This window comes from Panthera pardus, unplaced genomic scaffold, assembly GCF_024362965.1.
Source record: "Panthera pardus isolate Hobbes unplaced genomic scaffold, ASM2436296v1 HiC_scaffold_17, whole genome shotgun sequence".
Lineage (NCBI taxonomy): Eukaryota > Metazoa > Chordata > Mammalia > Carnivora > Felidae > Panthera > Panthera pardus.
In genome coordinates, this window is record NW_026526732.1 from 115771721 (window position 1) to 115792239 (window position 20519).

At 43.0% G+C, this 20519-nt stretch overlaps 1 long non-coding RNA gene across 1 annotated transcript; it reads left to right on the forward strand.

Annotated features, from left to right (window-relative positions):
* The first annotated feature begins 14301 nt into the window (after positions 1-14301).
* Positions 14302-16026, forward strand: LOC109249553 (uncharacterized). Its single transcript, XR_002072623.2, has 2 exons — positions 14302-14787; positions 15419-16026. It is a non-coding gene; the product is annotated as an uncharacterized LOC109249553 (long non-coding RNA).
* The last annotated feature ends 4493 nt before the right edge of the window (positions 16027-20519 follow it).

Sequence of the window (20519 nt, forward strand, 5' to 3'; positions counted from 1 at the left end):
AGCTCCAAGGTGGATTATCCAGTAGAAGGTCAGCCTCCAAAGGATGCTGGCTACCAGTCTGATACGGCCACAGATCGAGATTTCTAGTGACATGCCTGTTGGATGTTCTCTAGCGTGTTCTGTTCTACGTTTTTTTATTAAAAACTTGCATGAGGACAAAGAAGGTATTCTCATCAAGTCTGCAGATAATGAAAAACCTAGAGAGCTCACATTCAGTGGATTACAGGGAATCAACAAAACCTCTACCATTTACAAACACCATGAGTAAATCGAACAGAACACAGTTTTGCCAGGGTAAATCTACAATTTGTTATTTGAATTAAAGACAACAACTATAACTAATTATGCAAGCCCTGGATGGGAAAGTCCTTAGGAAAACACCAACGGAAACTTCAATTTTCAGTCGTCTCAATGAGCCCGCAGGGTGGTTAACAATAACTATGACTATGTTCAAAAATTCAATTATCTAACCAAGTTCACTTAGAATGCTAGGTTTTACTCTGTTCCATGCATGGCATATTTAGATGGTGTGTAAAAAAAAAAAAAAAAAGAAGTAGATAAAATAAAAGTATATTTGAAATGGGTGCCTGGGTGGCTCAGCCGGTTAAGTGTTTCTGACTCTTGGTTTCAGTGCAGGTAGTGGTCTCACGGTTCATGAGTACGAGCCCCATGTCGGGCTCTGCACTGACAGCATGGAGCCTGCCTGGGATTCTCCCTTTCCCCCTCTCTCTCTGTTCCTCCCCCGCTCACACATGCTCAAAAATAAATAAATAAACTTTAAAAAGAAAAAGTATTTGTGATAAAGAACTGCCAAGTCAGGAAAGCAAAATTAAGTTGTATTACCATGTTGAATCAAGGACTATTGAAGAACTTGTGACTCTCTTCCCAGATTCCTGGGTTCTACCACAGACCTACTGGAGCAAAATTCCTGAGAGGGTGCCAGAGAATCTGCAGTTCTAAAAAAATCTCTCCAGATAATTCTTTTAAAAAAAATGTTTTTTTAACGTTTATTTATTTTTGAGACAGAGAGAGACAGAGCATGAACGGGGGAGGGTCAGAGAGAGAGGGAGACACAGAATCTGAAACAGGCTCCAGGCTCTGAGCAGTCAGCACAGAGCCCGACGCGGGGCTCGAACTCACGGACCGCGAGATCGCGACCTGAGCCGAAGTCGGAGGCTTAACCGACTGAGCCACCCAGGCGCCCCTCTCTCCAGATAATTCTGGTGAGAAACCAGACTGGGGAGACCAGATCTTTAGTGAACGAACAATCCATCAAAATAGGTGAAATATTTAGTTAATAAACTTATATCTGATTCAGTTCTATTTCAGTAACTGTGTCATTTTTCTTCCATTTGTTCTGGAATCTTAACGCCAGACTGTGGCTCCTTTATTCAGGAGCCAAGAAGCCAGGGTTTAGAATTCTTTCTGTATGTGGACCAATTAACTGCTTGTTGGTGGGCTCAAACTGCACCCCTGATGGTAGTTCCTTTCAAAAGAGAACTACATAGGAATTCCAAAGTCTAAGATTTGAAGGGAAGTACATACATGGAGACGCAGTACTGAAGGAAGGGCTTTACGGTTCTATGCTGCTTTATGTGCAACCATATCCCATATACACAACATCTAAATGATCAGATTAATGTCTCTTACGGCAATTCCCTTTTTAATAGTCACCTACACTCAAAATCTAAGACTTCTTTCTTTACTTGCTCCTTATAGCTAGATATTTACAATTTCTCAGGATCCCACCTCCAAAGTGTATTTTGAAGCCGTCTTTTACCCCTCTATTCTCATTGCTTTTTCCCTTTAAAATCTAGTGGATTGTTATATTAGCCTTGAATCTTTGAATTCCCCCATCTCCCCTTCCCAAGGCTGTGTAATTTATCTCTTCAAACAAGGCCCTGGCCCTGTTGTATCAGAAACCTATAAGATGAAGTCCGAGCCCCAAATGATGCTTCCAGGTCAGGATCCTAACTTTTGTTCATTAATTCATTCCGAAATAATTTGTTGAGCACCTACTTTTGGCGAGGCATCAGGGTAGCAAAGTTGAAAAAGCAATTTTACATCTAATTACACGGATCCCATGTTCTTGCTTTAATTCCTTTGCAAATGCTGGGTCTCTCCTACCTCCTGGTCTTTGAAGTTCATAAGTCCTGGTCCATAAGGTCTCTGGTCCTTTACAAAACATTCCCTGATTTCAACAGTGAGAACTAACCTATTCTTCTTTGAATGCCTACAGTGCAATGGTTATGGCAATTATCTCTTGTTAGTACTTTGGATATTTCTGCCAGGATGCAATGGTCATTAAGAGTGGAAACTAGGCCTTGTTTATCTCCACTGCCCCTAGACTGGTGGCCAATAGCTAAAACATACTTAGTTGTTGAAGGAAAAAAACGGCAACAAAAGCAAAAATAATCAAGTGAAACTATATCCAACTAAAAGGCTTTTCTGCACAGCAAAATAAATGGTCAACAAAATGAAAAGTCAAACTACAGAATGGGAGGAAATGTTTACAAATCATATATCTGATAAGGGCTTAATATTCAAAATATATAAGGATATTATACAACGCAACATCAAAAAACAAATAATCTGATTAAAAATGGGCAAAGAATTGAACAGACATTTTTCCCCAAAGAAGGTATATACGCATGACCAGCAACAGGTACATGAAAAGGTAGCTTGACATCACTACTCATTAAGAAAAAGCAAAACAAACTGCAATGAGATATCATCTCACATCTGTTAGAATGGCTATTATAGAAAAGACAAGTGATCACAAGTGTTGGTGAGGATGTGGAGAAAATGAAATCTTGTGCACTGTTGGTGGGATTTGAAATTGGTTTAGTCACTGTGGAAAACAGTATGGAGGTTCCTCAAAAAATTAAAAATAAACTACCATGTGATTCTGCAGTCTCACTTCTGGGTATCTATAGGAAGGAAATGAAATCACTACCTTGAAGAGATATCTACGATAACATGGAACTGATCTAACTGCCCATTGACAGACGAATGGATAAAGATAAATGGATACACAATGCTGTATTGTTTTCCTTAAAAAAAAAAAAAGGAAGGAAACCTTGTCATTTGCCATAATGTGGATCAAACTTGAGGGAATTATGCTAAGATAATAAGTCAGACAGAGAATGATAAATACTGTATGATGTTACTTATACGTGGAATCCGAAAAGACCAAACTCACGGAAACAGAAAAGCAGAGAATAGATTAGTGGTTTAGAGGGACAGGAAGAGGTAAGAGGAATGGGGAAAATGGGTAAAGGCGATGAAATGTGCAAACCTCCACTTGATGAATGAGTTCTGGGAATCTAATGTGCAGGAGGGTGACTATAGTTAACAATACCGTATTGTATTCTTGAATGTTGTGCTAAGAGAGGAGATCTTGACAAGTCTCACCACAGACACACACACACACACACACACACACACACACACACAGTGGTAACTATGAGAGGTGATGGATGTGTTAACTAACCTTATTGTGGTAATCATATCACAGTATATACGTGTATCAAATCATCACCCTGTATACCTTAAGCCTACACAATGTTATATGTCAATAATATCTCAATAAAGCCGGCAAAAACTAAAAATAACTTGTTTTATACTAAAATAAAAAAAGGGGTATTTGTTCAAATAAAGAATGTTTCAATTGGGCTAAAGACAGGGGCTTTATGTCTTTACGACATATGGTAACTGTGAAAAGAAATGAAGGATGTAAACCCTTCATGATTTAAATAAACGTATGCCCGAGTTGCTTGTTGAGGCCACATCATAACAGAAGGGTCCCTCTCCTCCCGAACACAGTTAGCTCTGTGTGTTGCCAGTGGTCACTTTCTAGAAAGGCTGGAGGTTGACCCCTCAGTAGGTTTCTGCTCTCTGCAGTCTAGGCTCAGCAGAAGGTGTATGTGGGACAGTTGGAATTTCAGTTACCTGCTGAGGTCCTGCATTTTCCAGCCCAGCACAAAGGCCGTTTGAATGCATCAGACTCTACTTTTCAGCGATATGGAAAGGGTTACATTGGAGGAAGGCAAACACGTAAAATGGACATTGAACATTTCTGTTCTTCAAGGTCCTTTAAACACCTGCTTTGTCAGTCTCCAGCCTTCTGCTGTGTTAGTCCCCCTTTTCTATTTTTTTCCTTCCCCAAATTCCTGCTCCCTCCTGATCCAAAATTGTGAGCTGACTTTTTGTTGGTCTCCTTACATGCTATGTTTTTTTCCTTCCCCATACAAAGTCGAGATGGAAAAAGATTTTATTCTCTCAAAGGTATCTTTGCCAGCCAGTCAATGACATTTTCTTCCCCAATTACGAGGACTTGAAGACAGGACTGGGACCCTGGAAAACCTTCAAGCATCACAGGATTGGGGGCTGGTCATGCAACCAAGTGTGTGACCCAGTAGCGGGTGGTCCAATCAGTTTAGCTCTGCAATCAGAATAGAATAAAAGAGGAAATATCAGCATTGTGCCATCTTTACAAAGGCTAAGTGCTTTGTGAAATTCATTTCAGTTGTGGGTTTCTGCGTGTGTGTCCTGGGTATGGAGTATGGAGTATTTCTTAAACTTTAAAAAAAATTTTTTTAAATGTTTATTTATTGAGAGAGAAACAGAGAGACAGAGCACGAGCAGGGGAGGGGCAGAGAGGGAGAAACAATCCAAAGCGGGACCCAGGCTCCAAGCTGTCAGCGCAGAGTTCGATGTGGGGCTCGAACCCACAAACTGCGAGATCATGGCCTGAGTCAAAGTCAGACGCTTAACCAGCTGAGCCACGCAAGTGCCCCATATTCCCTACACTTTTAAAGTTACTTCCTTGACTTTGCTGAGCCTTGATTTCTTTATTGTTCAGCTAATGAGAAGAGAAGGTGAGCAGAAACATGGGAATGTTCTTGCCATTTCCTTACAAAGGGCGCTGCTTACTGGGCTCAGACCAAGACCCAGATATCTGGCAGAGAAGTGTCGCTAGCCAATTCTAGTTTCTAGTTCAAAAGTGCAGATAACGTAGCTTTTAAAAAAGTCATTAAAGGGGCGCCTGGGTGGCTCAGTCGGTGAAGCGTCCGACTTTGGCTCAGGTCACGATCTCGCGGTCCGTGAGTTCGAGCCCCGCGTCGGGCTCTGTGCTGACTGCTCAGAGCCTGTTTCAGATTCTGTCTCCCTCTCTCTCTGACCCTCCCCCGTTCATGCTCTGTCTCTCTCTGTCTCAAAAATAAACATTAAAAAAAATCATAAAAAAAAAAGTCATTAAAGGAGCCCCTGAGAGACTCCAGTCAGCTAAGCATCAGACTCTTGGTTTTGGCTCAGGTCATGATCTCACGGTGCATGAATTCAAGCCCTGCATCGGGCTGTGTGCGGACAGAGCAGAAGCTGCTCGGGATTCACTCTCTCTCCCTCTCTCTCTGCCCCTCCCCTGCTCACTCACTCTCTCTGTTTCTCTCTCTCAAGGTAAATAAACTTAAAACTTTTTTATGCCACTAAATAATTCTTAAGATTTTTGCAGAACTTAAAAGAATTATTCTTTTTTTCCTATCCGAGGACAAAGGGGAAAACAGAGCCTGTGATGTGTCTGAAGGAAGTGGGCATTGGCGTAGCCACACAGAGCCAGCCCTCCTGGAAATGCAGAAATCTTCCCGAAATATAGGCTTGTTTATTTTTCTTACCAACTGACTTGATTAGTGGCGACAAAGGAGGAACATTCCTTGGTTGGCGGCACGATGATGAAACTAAAAGCCAGCTCTTCTCCTGTGTCTTACTGTCCATGTTTTCTGCTCTCCGCCCCCTCTGCCCACTGCAGCCTGGGAAACCGAGAAACTGAAGCTAGACGTTCCGCGGTACTGACTGCGTTAAACCCAGGCACTGCCGAGCCGGGGACAGTCTTCTTCAATCCTTATCTCTCTCCCTCCCAGACTCTTACCTTCTGGAAGGTTCTACCCACTCTCAGCGCAGTCCTTGCCAGTGATGGGCCTTACTCCTTAGGCTGCCGTGTTTCAGAGGTGCTGAGAGAGAGGCCACCGAGGGCACAGGCACAGGATTTTCTAGGTTTCTTTCATCTCCCACAGGTCTGTCGCCTCCAGTCATTCACCCAGCACCCTGGGGAGAAGCAGGGCTATTTCCCGTCTTCCCCTGGCAATCCCTGCCATGTCACAGAGAGGCCACTTCTCTGCAGAAACCAGGAAGGGAAGAGCGAGGGCAGCTGTCCACACCCTGTGCACACGGTGGTCTGACAGGTGTCCCCTCTGGTCCTTTTCGTTGTGCCCGTCCCCAAACCCAAGCTGTGAGAAAAGGCCCATACAGCCCACGTGAAAAAGACTCAATTTCGCTGTGTCACGGGAATGTACCACAAGGCTGAAAAATGATAAGCAAAACTCGAATCTTGGGACCCCTCCCCTTTCAGCAGAGGGGACACTTCAGAGCTCAGAGACCAATGACTGGTTGACCTTGAAGAAACTGAGTTCGAACAGGAAGCAGGGTGAAGAAGAAACCAAGGCCCATTGTTTTTGGAGTACCACCACAGAGGATGAGATCCTTCGAGGCTCCGTAATCTTACTAGAGTGTTACTATAGGGATGAAGCCCGCACAGTAACAATAACATCTCACAAGATGCCTTTGTGAGCACACCCGGCAGGTGCACCAGCCATGCCCTCGTGTGGACACTGGCCCAGCGTCCACCTAGAGCAGCAGAGATCAGACTAGAAATCCATCGAGCATAAGAAAACGGAGAAGGTGCCATGAATTCCCCTTTTGAGATTCGCACGTGAAAATCGGGCTTGACTTGGGTCCAGAAACGACGGTTTGGGCGATGATATTTAAACTTATTTTTTAAAGTTCTGTTTACATGTAGTTCTTCTAAAAATCATTGAGAGACAATAGAAAGATTGGAAATCTAAGAGTTTATGTGATATCAGTTTGCCAAGCTTCAAACACCAAACCTCTCTAAACTGGATGATTCTATGTTGACATATCCATGAATATAATTCTACAGTATAAGAGTTTAAGAAAAACAATGGGTTTAGATAGCTTCAGCGTATCACTGGAGGGAAATGCATTATTATTCATTTATAGTTGATAAGTATTAAAACCTAGAATAAGGTTAAAGCGAGTCTTTTATCATAAAATCCATCATTTTCTTTCTCCCACCCCCCCCCATAAAACCTAGTAAAGGTTCATTTTTTTAAAAAAATTTTATAACTAAAAGAATTTTTTTTTGCAAAAAACTTAGGTTTAATAAATCATTGCCATGAGCTAACCCACATTTGAATCTAGAAAATGCACTTGGCATTATCCTTCTCTGTTCACATATATTTGAAGTAAATTACATCAAATTGTATTTGAAATACCAAACTGGCATTAATGGAAGATTTTTTTTGCTCCAGGCACCATTTTAAAATAGATGAGCATAAAAATGCAGTCTGCATCATTAAGTTTATATGAAACTAGTGAGAATAAAAATCACCATGTAAGTTCTAATAAGATGTGTTTTTCATTCCAGTTTAATAACCCAAGACTATATTCATCTTCCAGTATAATAAATACACCGAGAGGAATGTATTCTTTTGTGGGCTTAACATGTTGAGGTTCCTTTTTTTTTCCCCCAAGAAGAGAGAGTTTTCTGGGAAGCTGGGTGAAGAAAATTCTTTAATATGGCAGTGCAGAGTATTATTATCATAAATAATTAATGTGCACAGCAGAAGAAAGCCGAGCTTCATTAATAATTCTTATTTTTAGTTGGCATAAGCTAGAGGTGCTGTATCTTCTTTTATCCTATCTGTGTCAATTTCCTTGATTTTAATTTAATAGATGTTAAAATTTTTAAAGGTATGGTACATTATGCGGTGGGTTTTTGTTTTTGACTAAATAACATCCTATCGCTAATTCTTACCTGCCAGGCTATTTTTAGAAACAGGCAAAAGGAAGGAGGGGGAAAAAAAAATGTTGGGATAAGGCAAGGTAAAGTGGGCATCAAGTCTGCGCCTTTCATCCTCCATTTCCCTCCGGGGCCAGTTAAGACGCTCCTTTGATTAGAAACCTCGGGAAATATGAAGAGGTTCTGCCATGAATTTCAGCTCATCAAACTCGCCTGTTTATTTTTCCAATTCAGGGCTGATCCGCCTTCTACACCCTGAAAACACCGGTTCTCCCTGACACCACCTTGCATTTGCGATCAACTGCATCACTTGTCAAAACCTCCCAATCTTTGATAACAGCCATTTGTAATTTATTAATTCAGCGTCGGAGCAGGAGAGCGGCTAAGTGTTTCTGATTAGCACAATGGAGGGAATAAAGAGCCTGCTCCGGAGGGCAGCGGGGTTGCGCTTTGCAAGGAACAACAAGGACCAGGCACGACATTCCATCTTAGGAGAATTGATAGGTAACCTGAGCGACTGTGAGCGAGCCCGTCAACGTTCTTTCACGGGGGAAATACAGCCAGGATGAAGGGGTAATTGCGGCCAACCTCAGGGAAAAATAATTCTGACGTGAAACAACCCGAAGCCCGGGTCGAGGCGTTTTTTGTAGCCCCGCTGGAACACCGGGCTGAGATTCTTAGGTGCCACTACCAGGATCCCCAGCCGGCCTTCGCCTCACAGGCACCAAGTAGCTGTCCCTACGGTTCAGCCAAGGTGAGGGTGGAAATTCAAGCAGCACTGGTGATAGGATATGAGATAATCCCACACCCAGTCTCTTGTGTCAGCATAATTCAAGCGCTCAGTTTAATACCATTTACCTGGGGGTGTATTGTTAGTCCTGGAAGTCAATGCCAAGGCCGGATGAGCACAGCAGGCCACATGCTTCCTCCAGATCCCCGCAGTCCCAGCTGGCATGTGGCCTCCTGCTTCGAGCTGTGACATAAGACGCAAAAAGAACCCGGGGCTAACTAAGCAACGTCGTCTACCTGTTTGCCGGCCGGGTTTCACGTTTTCTAATTAACTGCAAGTTTTGGCATCAGGGATCCTGGGTGGCGAGCTCTCTCCAAGTTCATTGTTACCAGCTGATGGGACTGAGTAATTAGAAAAAAAATGCCTTGCATTTATTGAGCATTTACTATGTGCCAAGCATCACGCTGCTCAACGCATGGCATCTGTCTCGCATGGCGAACCTTTGATGGGCAAGTTTCACATTATTAAAAAACAAACTGCTTCATCTATAATAGGAGCAAAATATTAATTTACTGAGAGGTTACAGAACTTTCCATAGTCTGTCCGAGTTGTCAGGTTCAGAATAGAAGCCAAGCCTATATCCATATCTGTATCGGTATTTCTCTCTATACATCATGTTACATATAGGTATATCTCTGTCTGCCTACCTGTCATATATGAAAACGAATTTGTGTTTAGCATCACTGGCCTTTAATTTTCTGTTCATTCATTATTAGCTGAATGTGAAGCATTTACATTTTTTTTTAACGTTTATTCATTTTTGAGAGACAGAGAGAGACAGAGCGTGAGCAGGGGAGGGGCAGAGAGAGGGGGAGACACAGAATCCAAAGCAGGCTCCAGGCTCCGAGCTGTCAGCACAGAGCCCGACGTGGGGCTTGAACCCATGAACCGCAAGATCATGACCTGAACCAAAGTCGGAGGCTTAACCGACTGAGCCCCCCAGGCGCCCCTGAAGCATTTTCACCTGTTTGTCAATTTTTCTTATCATGCAGCCTTCAGCTGGACCACCTTCCTTTGCCATGACTTCGTGTGCTGAGTATACAAGCTTAACTTAACATCAGTAGGAGATGAGTATTTAAAGAAAAGTTCATCTGATACCAAAAATGCACACCATGCCATGAATTTCAAATGCACTCTCAGCACGGCCTGCCAAGCCCCGTCCCGCCGCCCCCCGCCTCTGTATACCTGCGAGTGTGGGACCGGCTTTAACCTGGGCTTGAGGTCTGTGGAGCCTTGGCGCCCTGCAGCAGGAAGTCGAGTTTGGGCAGAGAGCACACAGCCTCGGCGGTTTGGCGACAGGCTAGCCATTCTCAACTCACCTGACCTCTCTGACCTCGCAGACTCTCAACCTCACCAGTGGTCTTCGTGGCCTTAGAGGCGCTCCCACAAACATAGCTCGCGGACTGGACGTGCTCTGAGCTCCTCCTCCCTCCCCACCCGGTACCACTCACCTTGCCCGTGGAGCTATTACTCTCTTCGCATTTCTCCCAGGGGGGCCTGCTGTTTGCAATTTGATTTCTGCTGACCTGGATTCCTGAAGCTAGGCTCTGCATTCATTGAGAGCGGGCGGGGTGGGGGTGGGGGGTAGCTCTTGTCTTGCTCAGTGCTTGGACATAGATGGCTTTCACTAAAAAGGTGTTTATAGGAATGAGTAAGTGATCGCATAAAGACTGCACTGTGGAAGACGTCCCATCCCTCCGGGCTAGCTGTTCTCCTGCTCCCCATCCCTGCCGCACCAACCTGGGGTTATTACTGCCCGGACCCTTGAGCGATGCCAATTAGAAACAAATTGAGGTCTCCACTGTTCGGGCTTGGCCTGGCTCCTTCTGTCTCCCCTGTCAGAAAGGCCGTCCCCTTAGGCGATGCCTGTGGTCAGAGCACCTGTTTGACACATTGCTGTGCAGGTGCCCCTCCGGAGCCGGGCACAGTGCATCCTCAAGGGCGCGCGCTCTAAGACGAGTGTCTCCCTTTAGAGCTCCCCACGCCTCTCGTTTGGTGACCCAGGGAGGTTACGTTACTCTCCCGGGGTGACATCTTAGAATTTTTGTGGCAAAGATTCCAATGAGATAAACACACCTGTGTTTTAATTGTGTGTTTGCTTCAAGAACAGCAAGGGAGAAAAGTTTTTGGTTAACACTCCCAGGGCCGATAATTGGCAGAGGAGACAAATGATGTAAGAGGCAGAAGTTGCCAGTCGCGTAGTCTCGGTATCCACACTGCAAAACAAACAGGAATTGCAGCCTGGCTCCACTCTTCCCCCACTTTCTCTGGCCCGGCGGTGATCTCTGTGTTGCAGAACATTAGGTTACTCAGAGTAGACTCGCGGTTGAAAGTCAAGGGGTTGACCTGGGAAAGAGTCCTTGTACCACATGTGAAAATCCTGACCTCAGACACACCGGTGTCATGAAAGAGGATGTATTCCTAACGACCCAGGTCAAAGCAGGCTGAAGAAATGCTAGGGAATGCTACTGTGAACAGGGGAGTGTTGTTTAATTTAATAAACAAATGTTCTGGCTTGGTCGGAGAACGGTACATGCTACTCAAGACATTATTTGTTGAATAGAGATTTTGCCTAGTAATGAACAGGATGGACTGCAGACCTAAATTGCCAGGGTGCAAATCTTGACTACGCCTTTTACTAGCTGTGTGATCCTGGCCAATTTATTTAACCCCTCTGTGCTTTCATCATTTCATATGGAAAACGGGGATATTCTTAGGGACGTGGTAAGGACTTAAACAAATGATACACATTAAAAAAATTAAAAGAGGGCACAGCACTTAGGAAGTACTTAGTGATCAGGGGTGGGTACTATCAATATTTTAATCATGCTTTTTAAGGAATTAAAATATACCGCAATTTCCATTTAACATTATTTCACTTTTCTTGGGTAATGACATCAGAAGCACGCAATGCTTTGATTCCATCGCTGTGATTGTATTAGGGAGTCAACGTCCATTTACGTGGATCCTCACCACATAGTGGAAATTGAGGCTACAGGTCTGCACCTCGCCCAGTGGTCATCCAACTTGTACGAAGCGAATTTGTACCTAAAGGTCAACTTACTAACTTCTGAGTTAGCATTTACCACTAAGTTGAATGGATATATTTGCTGGGCTCAATCAGCTTATTCCCTTTTATGAGCAAACCAAATGAAGATGCTGTGGCTGGTTTTTGAACATAGGGAATTGAGGGATCTCGAGGGTATTTCTTGGAGCTGCGGTGATCTACAGAATTATCCGCACGCACCTGTCACACACCACCGCGTTTCTGGTGCTCCGGTGAACTTTATCCTTACACTGGAAAAGAAGCAGTAAGAATTTCTTATTCTAGACCTCTGTCTTTTCTGGAGTCCACTTTTTTTAAAAAAAAATTTTAATGTTTATTTTTGAGGAGAGAAAGAGAGAGAACAAGTGGGAGAGGGACAGAGAGAGAGGGAGACACAGAATCCGAAGCAGGCTCCCGGCTCTGAGCTGTCAGCACAGAGCCTGACGCGGGGCTCGAACCCATGAACCGTGAGATCATGACCTGAGCCGAAGTCAGTCGTCAACTGACTGAGCCACTCAGGCGCCCCTTCTGGTGCCTTTCAGGTCTGTTTGCCATGGCAATACCCCATCACATGTCACCCTACAAGGCTATTCTCTCAAATAGGTACACCGACTAAAATGCCACTTCCTAATAACACCTAAAGGAGGCCCCTTAAATGCCAGTATTCAAACGCCCCAGAATCACACTCTAAAGTCCTACAATAGGAGGGGAGAGTTTTCTTCTCTTCAAAGAGTGTCATTTTCTGACGTTTCCTGTTCTGGAGCAGCCATTTTGGATGGTGTCTGACTTTTTGTGGCTTACAGCTCACTGTGCTCCGTCTATCATTGTTACAAGTATCAGCTATCATTTTGCTGGTCAGCTCAGAAATGCCGTTGACTAGATAATTTCGGCCAATGAAATGGCAGATAGACCGTAGACTTCATATATCTTTTAAATCAGTCCATTTAAAAGGCCAGCCCAGAAACGCCACCAAAGAAACAGACCTACAAAAGTAAAAAGGGGCAACGTGTGATTCTTAAGGTAACTGGGGTCTGTTAATCATTCCATTTACATCTATTTCAGCAAAAAAAGAAACATCATAAGCACTGTACCTTTTTAAAAAAGTACCTTGCTCTAGAAAATTTGTTCCAAAAAGGATGTAGTTAAAATGGGGTTTTGACAATATTTATGCCATAAAGTGTTTCATTTTTGACTAAAACGTATCACACTTGAGAAATGAGTGAACAACTGGTTGGAAGTCACAAAAATATTAACTATAATGAGCTCATTTAAATAGAAACAGACGTGCTATCCCGCTGGTTGTCAAAAGTTTTCAAAGACGGTTTCTCTCAAGTAAGCAGGGTCCTGCAGACTGGGTCCATCTGTCTTCACGAAAGAACATTTTACGTACTGTGGAAGGAAGTGCTCCTGTGAAAACACCATTTGGAATTATTGATCTCTTGATCACTTGTAGATCTCAGTGGGAAATCAGAACAGCGATGGGCTCAGAGGGGGAAACACCAGTGCCAAGAACATTAAAACAACAACAACAAAAACTTTTGGATTCATAGGTGGCTGGAATAAAAGTAAAATCATATGTATTAAAGAGGGAACATGTTCATTTCTCTCTTCCAATCACACAAGGGATTTTTTTAAAAAGTTTTCCCAAAGCACTCCTTGGTCTTTCCTTGAACAGAGCGAAAGAAACGGAAAAGAAAAGTGTGCTGTGTACGTCTGTCCGTGTGTTCCTGGTTCTCAAATTCCTGGCCTCGGCTGCTGAGGTGGCACAGTCTGAGGCTAAGCAGTCTTGGGGGGCGGGGCTCTAAGACACACATTTTACCTTCTTAATTGTTCACCACCGGTGAGTTAGAGGATTAGCGAGGAGCGTCATGACTCATCAGGGCAACCGTAAGACGTCCGGCAAAACGGTGTATGTTATGTTGCTACTATTTCCTGAAGCCTAGAGCCCAGAATTCTAGTGAAGGAAGGGAGCTTAGATATCAAATTCACCACTTCTTCACTTTACACAGAAGGAACTAGAACCCAGAGAAGCGAAATGAGATCTTGGACTTCACGCTCACTTTTTCCTTAGGAGAAATGTCTCAGTTTAGTGAGACAGAAGTCTGACTCTGCAAAATGAATAAAAAGGGAAGAGGTTGGTTTCAAGATGGTTGAAAAGCCACCGTGGTGTATTATCCTTCCGCACCTTCTTTGTGATGATATATTTGGGTCTCTCCTATGTGGAGGCACTCATAATTATTTGTTGAATGATTCAGTAGACGAGAGAATGGGTTCGGAGTCTATATAACAAAGACCAGCTTCACAAATGGTGGGGACACAGGCATGGAAATGTACAAAATAATGTTAAATTTCAGGGAGAGAAGACAAAATAATTTGCGTCCAGCAATCACAGCTGTGCACAAATGTATTTTTGAATGTTACCGCAGCCCTGAAAAGGATGTGAAGCGACGTCTGATTTAAGGCTTTCCGAGATGTTACTGGAGCTTATGTTAAAATGAATTTGGCTTCAGGACTAAGTTCTTTCTTGGCTTCACGGTAGCGGCCGTCGCTTTTCTGCACAATTTTCTCTTTTCGTTTTGCTTTAGAGGACGTGTGTTGAGGGAAGACAAACCAACTGGGACAGACTTCGCTCCACGTTGCTTTTGAGGAATACAGGAGAAATTCCTGCATAGATGCCCATGTTCACCTCCATTCGTCTCCACCTGCAAAGAAACACACGGATCTGGCTTCTTTGTGGATTCTCTTTGAGTCCTCTGACACTCCCAGGAGTGGTTCCTACGTGAGGGCATGTCACACATCATTCTCCAACCGCCCCCCCGGGGTCAGCTCAGAGCTTGGAGGAAGTAGCCTCTGAGTAAGAGCGCCACCCGTGGTAGACATAACCCACAGCTCCATCGGCCCAGATCACTTCCTGGGTGCAGCCCAGATCACATCCTGGGTGCCTGTGTGTGCCTCCTTCTGATCCCAGGTTCTGTTCACCTCACCTGACACTTTGAGAGCCAGTTCTCAATTCAGATGATAATCTAGCATGAAAAATAAAACGACCCTCACCTAAAAGGAGCCACAGCGGCAAAGGTGCGTTAAACAAAGCATAGGCACTTTGAAAAAAAATTGGTAACTGGTCGAGAGGAAAGAAATGTTCGGTTACTCTTTTTTTTTTTTTTTTTGGTTTTTGTTTTTTCCTGCTTGGCATCGGGCTGTCTATGTAATAAGGATGAAATGGGCTTTAGAGGGACGAGGACCCAACAATGCTTGAGAGGCTGGCTGGGGGGACAGCCTCCAAGGCAGAGCCATTCAACTGCCTTCAGTCATTTCCTATTTTTAATATTAAAGGAATATGGAGAGAAACAGGACAGAACATAGCGTTCTGGGAAACCAGTAATCAAATGGCCTAAAGCTAATGTTTACTTTTTGGAATGTTTTATGAAGGCATTACTTGGAGATGTAAAAAAGAGAGAGAGCACCTAATAATAGCCTTTCAGTGGCGGAAACAGAAAAGCAGCACAGACATGATAATTGAATTTGGTTTGGATGGTCAAAATCTGTGTGATCCTACAGCTGTATTTTCTAAACCATCCGCTTGACTTTTAATACATGTTCTACGTTTTGTTTCCTTTGCCCATCGCTGCATTTGAAAATTGCTAATTACCTTACAAGCCTATTCAATTTTCCTTTGCTACTATTTTTTTCTTTCCCTCCTGCAAAGGAAGACGCTCGGCCATCATTTCTTCTCAGCCCTCAGTTCCCTCACCCAGCCGTCCAAGCAGGTCAACAGAGGATCAGAGTCAAAGCAGATCCTGAAAACCTATGAGCAAAAGATCAGTAAGTCCAGCTCCATCCCTAGGAACACCCCCAGGAACACAGGTTGGGGTCACCAGCACTTTGCCCCACATAATTCAATGTGCACACGACAGGCAAACAAAATGAATGGGAGCATCTGTGTGGCACTTAATTCAAGGTTCGGTACCATCTGAATGATAGAGCCTGGGTTCCGAAGTTGTGATATAATTTTATTTATATGTTTCGAGTCCTTATTATGTCTCGTATAACTACTTATATCTCAAAATCCTTTTCGGAATCGTCCAAGAGAAGAATCTCCATGTGTCCCAATCGATGTTTATTTGACCTTGGGTTACGATAAAGAGCAGTGCCATATTCGTGCTATAATTTAATACTGCTCTCAGATGTTTCTATTATGAGTTCTGGACATCCGGGAGCTCATAAGATGACTCTGGGATTTGCAAATTCTTCCCATATGTGTGGACTTGCATAGACTTGCAATGTTAAGAAAATAAAAGCTCTATTACAGCTGGACTCCGAAAAATTATTGACCACGTTTTCTTCTTTACTCGTTGTTTCTTAGTAGCCCAGAATAATAACCTTTAACATTTGAATAAAATGTTCATAAAATATTTCCAAATATATTTTCCTATTTGATCTATACAATGTCAGGTGAGTTAGGGCACTGTCTCTTCAGAACACTGTGACTCCGGTAGGTGAACTAAGTTACTCAAGGTAAAATTGCTAATAAGGGATAGAACTGGGTTGAAGAAATACTCAGTCATTCATTTTTTCATTCACTCATTCATTCACCAATACCTGCTGAGCACTTATTACAGGAAGGGCGTGATGTTAGGTGCTAAAGATACAACCCAACCCCTGTCCTTCAGGAGCTTGTCATCCAGTGGCGATGATACATATATGCTAAAAACTAAACAATGATTTATTTGCAGCTGTGAGGTATGCTATGAAGGAAAAGTACGTGAACAATAAAGGTGTAGAGTAGGAAGTCTGTATTCATCAGATAATTGCAAGAAACTGAATCTGTTCTAGCTAACTTAAAAAGAAAGGGATTTGTTAGAGGGTAATGGGTTTACAGGAACTTCCAGAAGGACTAGTGAACCAGCTAGGATGGGACTTCCAGGAAATACTATAGCAGTAGATGGGTTTACTCTGCAGAGCACAGGCCATATCCAGATCTCACTGCAAGAAAAGTTTAGGAAATGTATGTTTGTTTGTTTAGTTTTCTAATATCTGTATATGGGAAAGGCCCCTTGGTGGGGTTTGAGATGGGTTTTAGGCAGCCAATCCAACATACTACGTCAAGAGCCTAACCTAGTCTGGGGTCTGGCTTCCCTGAGACTTGGGGTCTGGCTTCCCTGAGACTTGAGTTCAGCTGACATTGGAAGGTGGTAGAGGAGTTCGAGATGATCAGGTGAAGGCACACGGGTCTGGAGGAAAAAACCTTACGTGTGCTGGGGACAGCCTATAGGAAGGTCCCGCTGCAAGACAGAACGTTAGGCATTTGAATTGTTGACAGAAGGCCAATGTAGCCAGAGTGTATGAAGGGAGGTAAACAGGGGTCATCAAGGACTTTGGGAACACATTAAGTAGTATGGACTGCTTCCTAAAGTCAGTGGGAAACCATCATAGAGTGACCTAGGTCCTGCGAAGCTCATTCTGTTGATCCTTTCCCTCTTCTTCATAGACCTTGTGATCTTATGATATCAATAATCTCTAACCTGATCGCTGGACTCTTTGCACAGAAAGTGATCTAATCTGAAAGTAGATCTATTTAGAGAGTTTCACACTGAGGGAAAGCCACAGACTGACTCCTACATCTAGCAGTTCAGCCTCTCAGGGGGGATACCCCCAGTAAATGAGGATCGTGATTCAGAGCAAAGCACCTGAGACATGATTTCATTTCATGTGGTTTGCCGTAGGCCATGGTGTGGGGTGGTTATGGGGTGGTGGTTATGGGGTGGTGGAGGCTCTCAGGTTCTGTGACCACTCACCATTCTCTGTATCCCCTCTCACTAGGTACTTCTGATAAATCATCTCCTTATCGGGAGTTGGCTGACATTGGCATTTTTGCATGTAGTTGTAGGGGGATTGGACCCTTCTCTAGGCTAGAGGTGAAGGCAGTTTAATACCCACCTGGAAACCCATCAGAGCCTTGACCCACACTCCTTCCACTTACCAATAACCTACCAGAATCCTCACTGTCCCCTTTTAAAATAAATGGAATTGGAGACATCTTAAAAAAACATGACGTGTAACCTATTATCTAAATTTCCTAAAACTCTTGTTTTTTTTTCACTTTTCCCTCTGAGTTCTTAGCTATCCCTAAGGAAATTCTCTTCAACGGAATGCAAAGGTCATCCTGGGTACATATATTATGCGATCATTTCAAATGAATAGCGTTCTTCTTTACTACTATGTCCTAATTCCTCTTTAATTTTATGAATCCCTAAAGTTTCCTTACATGGAGAATCTGTACCAATAAAGTGTAGTTCTGAAGGAAGCCAAAGTCTGCAGTCTTTTTTATTTTAAAATTCTAATAATTTCTTTTGGTCATTATTTGGGAAATTTGCCAGAAGTAGACAACTTGATGATTCTCTCATAGATCAATGAAGGGAGTTTTAAACACATTAAGCCCTACTGAATTGTCTTCAAATATGTCAGTTATGTATCCATACAGTATATGAAGGCAGAGACAGTTGTCTGTCCTAGGAACATATTCGATCTTCATTGGATGAACCACAGACACTCTCAGTACTGAGTATCAAGCCAGGAAAATAAGACCGTATTTCTCTTTGAATAGGATATCTTTGTGAAGTTTCAAGAATCTTACACCTTCTAAATGGAATTACTCTTGGGGGTCCAAGAAGTGTCGGGAGAAACTGTCACAGATATTTAGAGAAGTAAACTTGGCCTCCAGAAAGTACATTAACAAAAAAACCAAGAAAAACAAAAAAGCAAAACAAAGGGAAACATCAGCAGAAACAGAGGTATCTGTAACTCTTCACCAGAACTCAAACCAGTTCTTCTTCGGGGGGAACAGCACCATGGACTCAGTTCTCTTCTTAAAACCATGGGGAAAAGGCACCATTTTCTGCAGGAAGAGAGTCAGACTCCCTTGACCACAGTGGGTTTAGAGGCCACAGCAGAAGGGAGAGTTTGAATCGACGAGTGGTCTTGAATTGAGTCATCTGAGGGTGGACTGTCTCATCCTTCAGCAAGAGACACGCCTGGTCTATAAATCCAATCCTAACGGATTTCTATGAGAATCACCGGAGACTGGATAACATTCAGAATGGAATGAGGTAGCAAGTAGATAAGTGAATGTAATTCATTATTCTGATCTTCATAAGTAATGTTCTGTTGCTTTTGTTTTTCTTATGTAAAGAACTTTATCTCTGCCCATTATGTCCTGCTTCTGAGAGAGCTGTTTTTTCGGGTCTGCAAATGAGATCATGGTACTGGACCAAATAACCAATAAGCCCTCCAATGCCTCTGGGAGGTTCCTACTGACAAAAGTTTCCCTATCTGGCAGGGATCGCTTCTGCGGGAAGTCTCTTGCAGGGGAATTTGCTGGGGATTTTTTTTTTTTAATGTTTAATAATGATATGGACACACTTAGTCTCTCCTCCTGGCCTCTTACCTTCCAGCAAAAGAAAAATACAATCCTGTCCCAATTTGTCAGATATTTTCTTTTACTGAGACAATAATATCCACTTGAGACATAATTTCACTTCATTCGTTAACTATGAACAAATGTTCTATTTGATTTATCATTTTGACAAGGAAGTTGTATCATCTTCTTCGTTAGATGAATGAATCGATGCGTTGTGATCCATACATACAAGAGAACACAGCTCAGCAATCGAAAGGGGCAAACCATTAACTCACACAATCACATGGATGAATGTCAAACGCCATTTTGCTGAAGTGAAGGAAGCCAGACCCAAAGGCTACAAAATGCATGAGTCCATTTAAATGACATTCTGGGAAAGCAAAACTATAGGGATGGAAAACGGGTCAGTAGTTGCCAGGGATTGGGACTGGGGAGGGATGACATGATTATAAAGAGGCGGGGAATTGGGGGGGGGGGGCAATGGCACTGTTCTATACCATGACCATGGGGATGAAGGCACACCTCCATGCACTTATCCAAACCCATAGAACTGTACTCCACAAAGAGTGAATTTTATTTTATACAAATTAACAGCAAAAAAGCTATGTAAAATAAATCTACAATCAAGTTAGACATTATCAAGAAACGAGGCAGCATTATGGGGCACCGGTGTGGCTCACATCATGATCTCACAGTTCATGGGATCAAGTCCCAAGTTGGGCTCCGTGCTGAGCGTAGAGCCTGCTTGGGATTCTCTCTCCCTCTCTCTCTGCCCTCCCCAGCTCTCAAAATAAATAATAAAATAAACTTAAAAAAAAAAAAAAGAAAATAGGTCGCTTTATGTGCTGATCATTCTTTGCGTAAAGTAGACAAGAAGACTACCAAGGTATATAAAGATGTAGTCTACAGTAGTGTTTCCCAAAGTGTGCTGTGTGGAACACGAGTGTCCCTAAGCATGTCACTAGGTATTGCTAAAAAAAAAAAAAAAAAAAAAAAAAAAATCCAAATGGCTTCTCAACGGTGTCAAATGAATTTGGGAAACCTTGCATTCATGATCCCATCCCCCTTTGGGAAAGTTATGGTCTATATTAATGTTAGGAGAAATTCTCCCACAGAACAAAACACACAAACCTAAGTGACAATCGCAGACACAAACTTTAACATAGTAGTTCTCAACCGTGATTAAAGGTGGAATTCTGTTCTTCATAGAACATCGATTAACATCTAATAGACACGGTTTGAGAAATGCTGATCTACGATAGAGAGGACATTTTACCACAGGAATCACACAATCTTAGTACCAAAAGGTCTTCCTGTCCTTTGGATGGAGCCCAACTTAGCCATTTTTTAACAGAGGAGAACATATCCTCTTTTCAAGCGTGACCGGTTC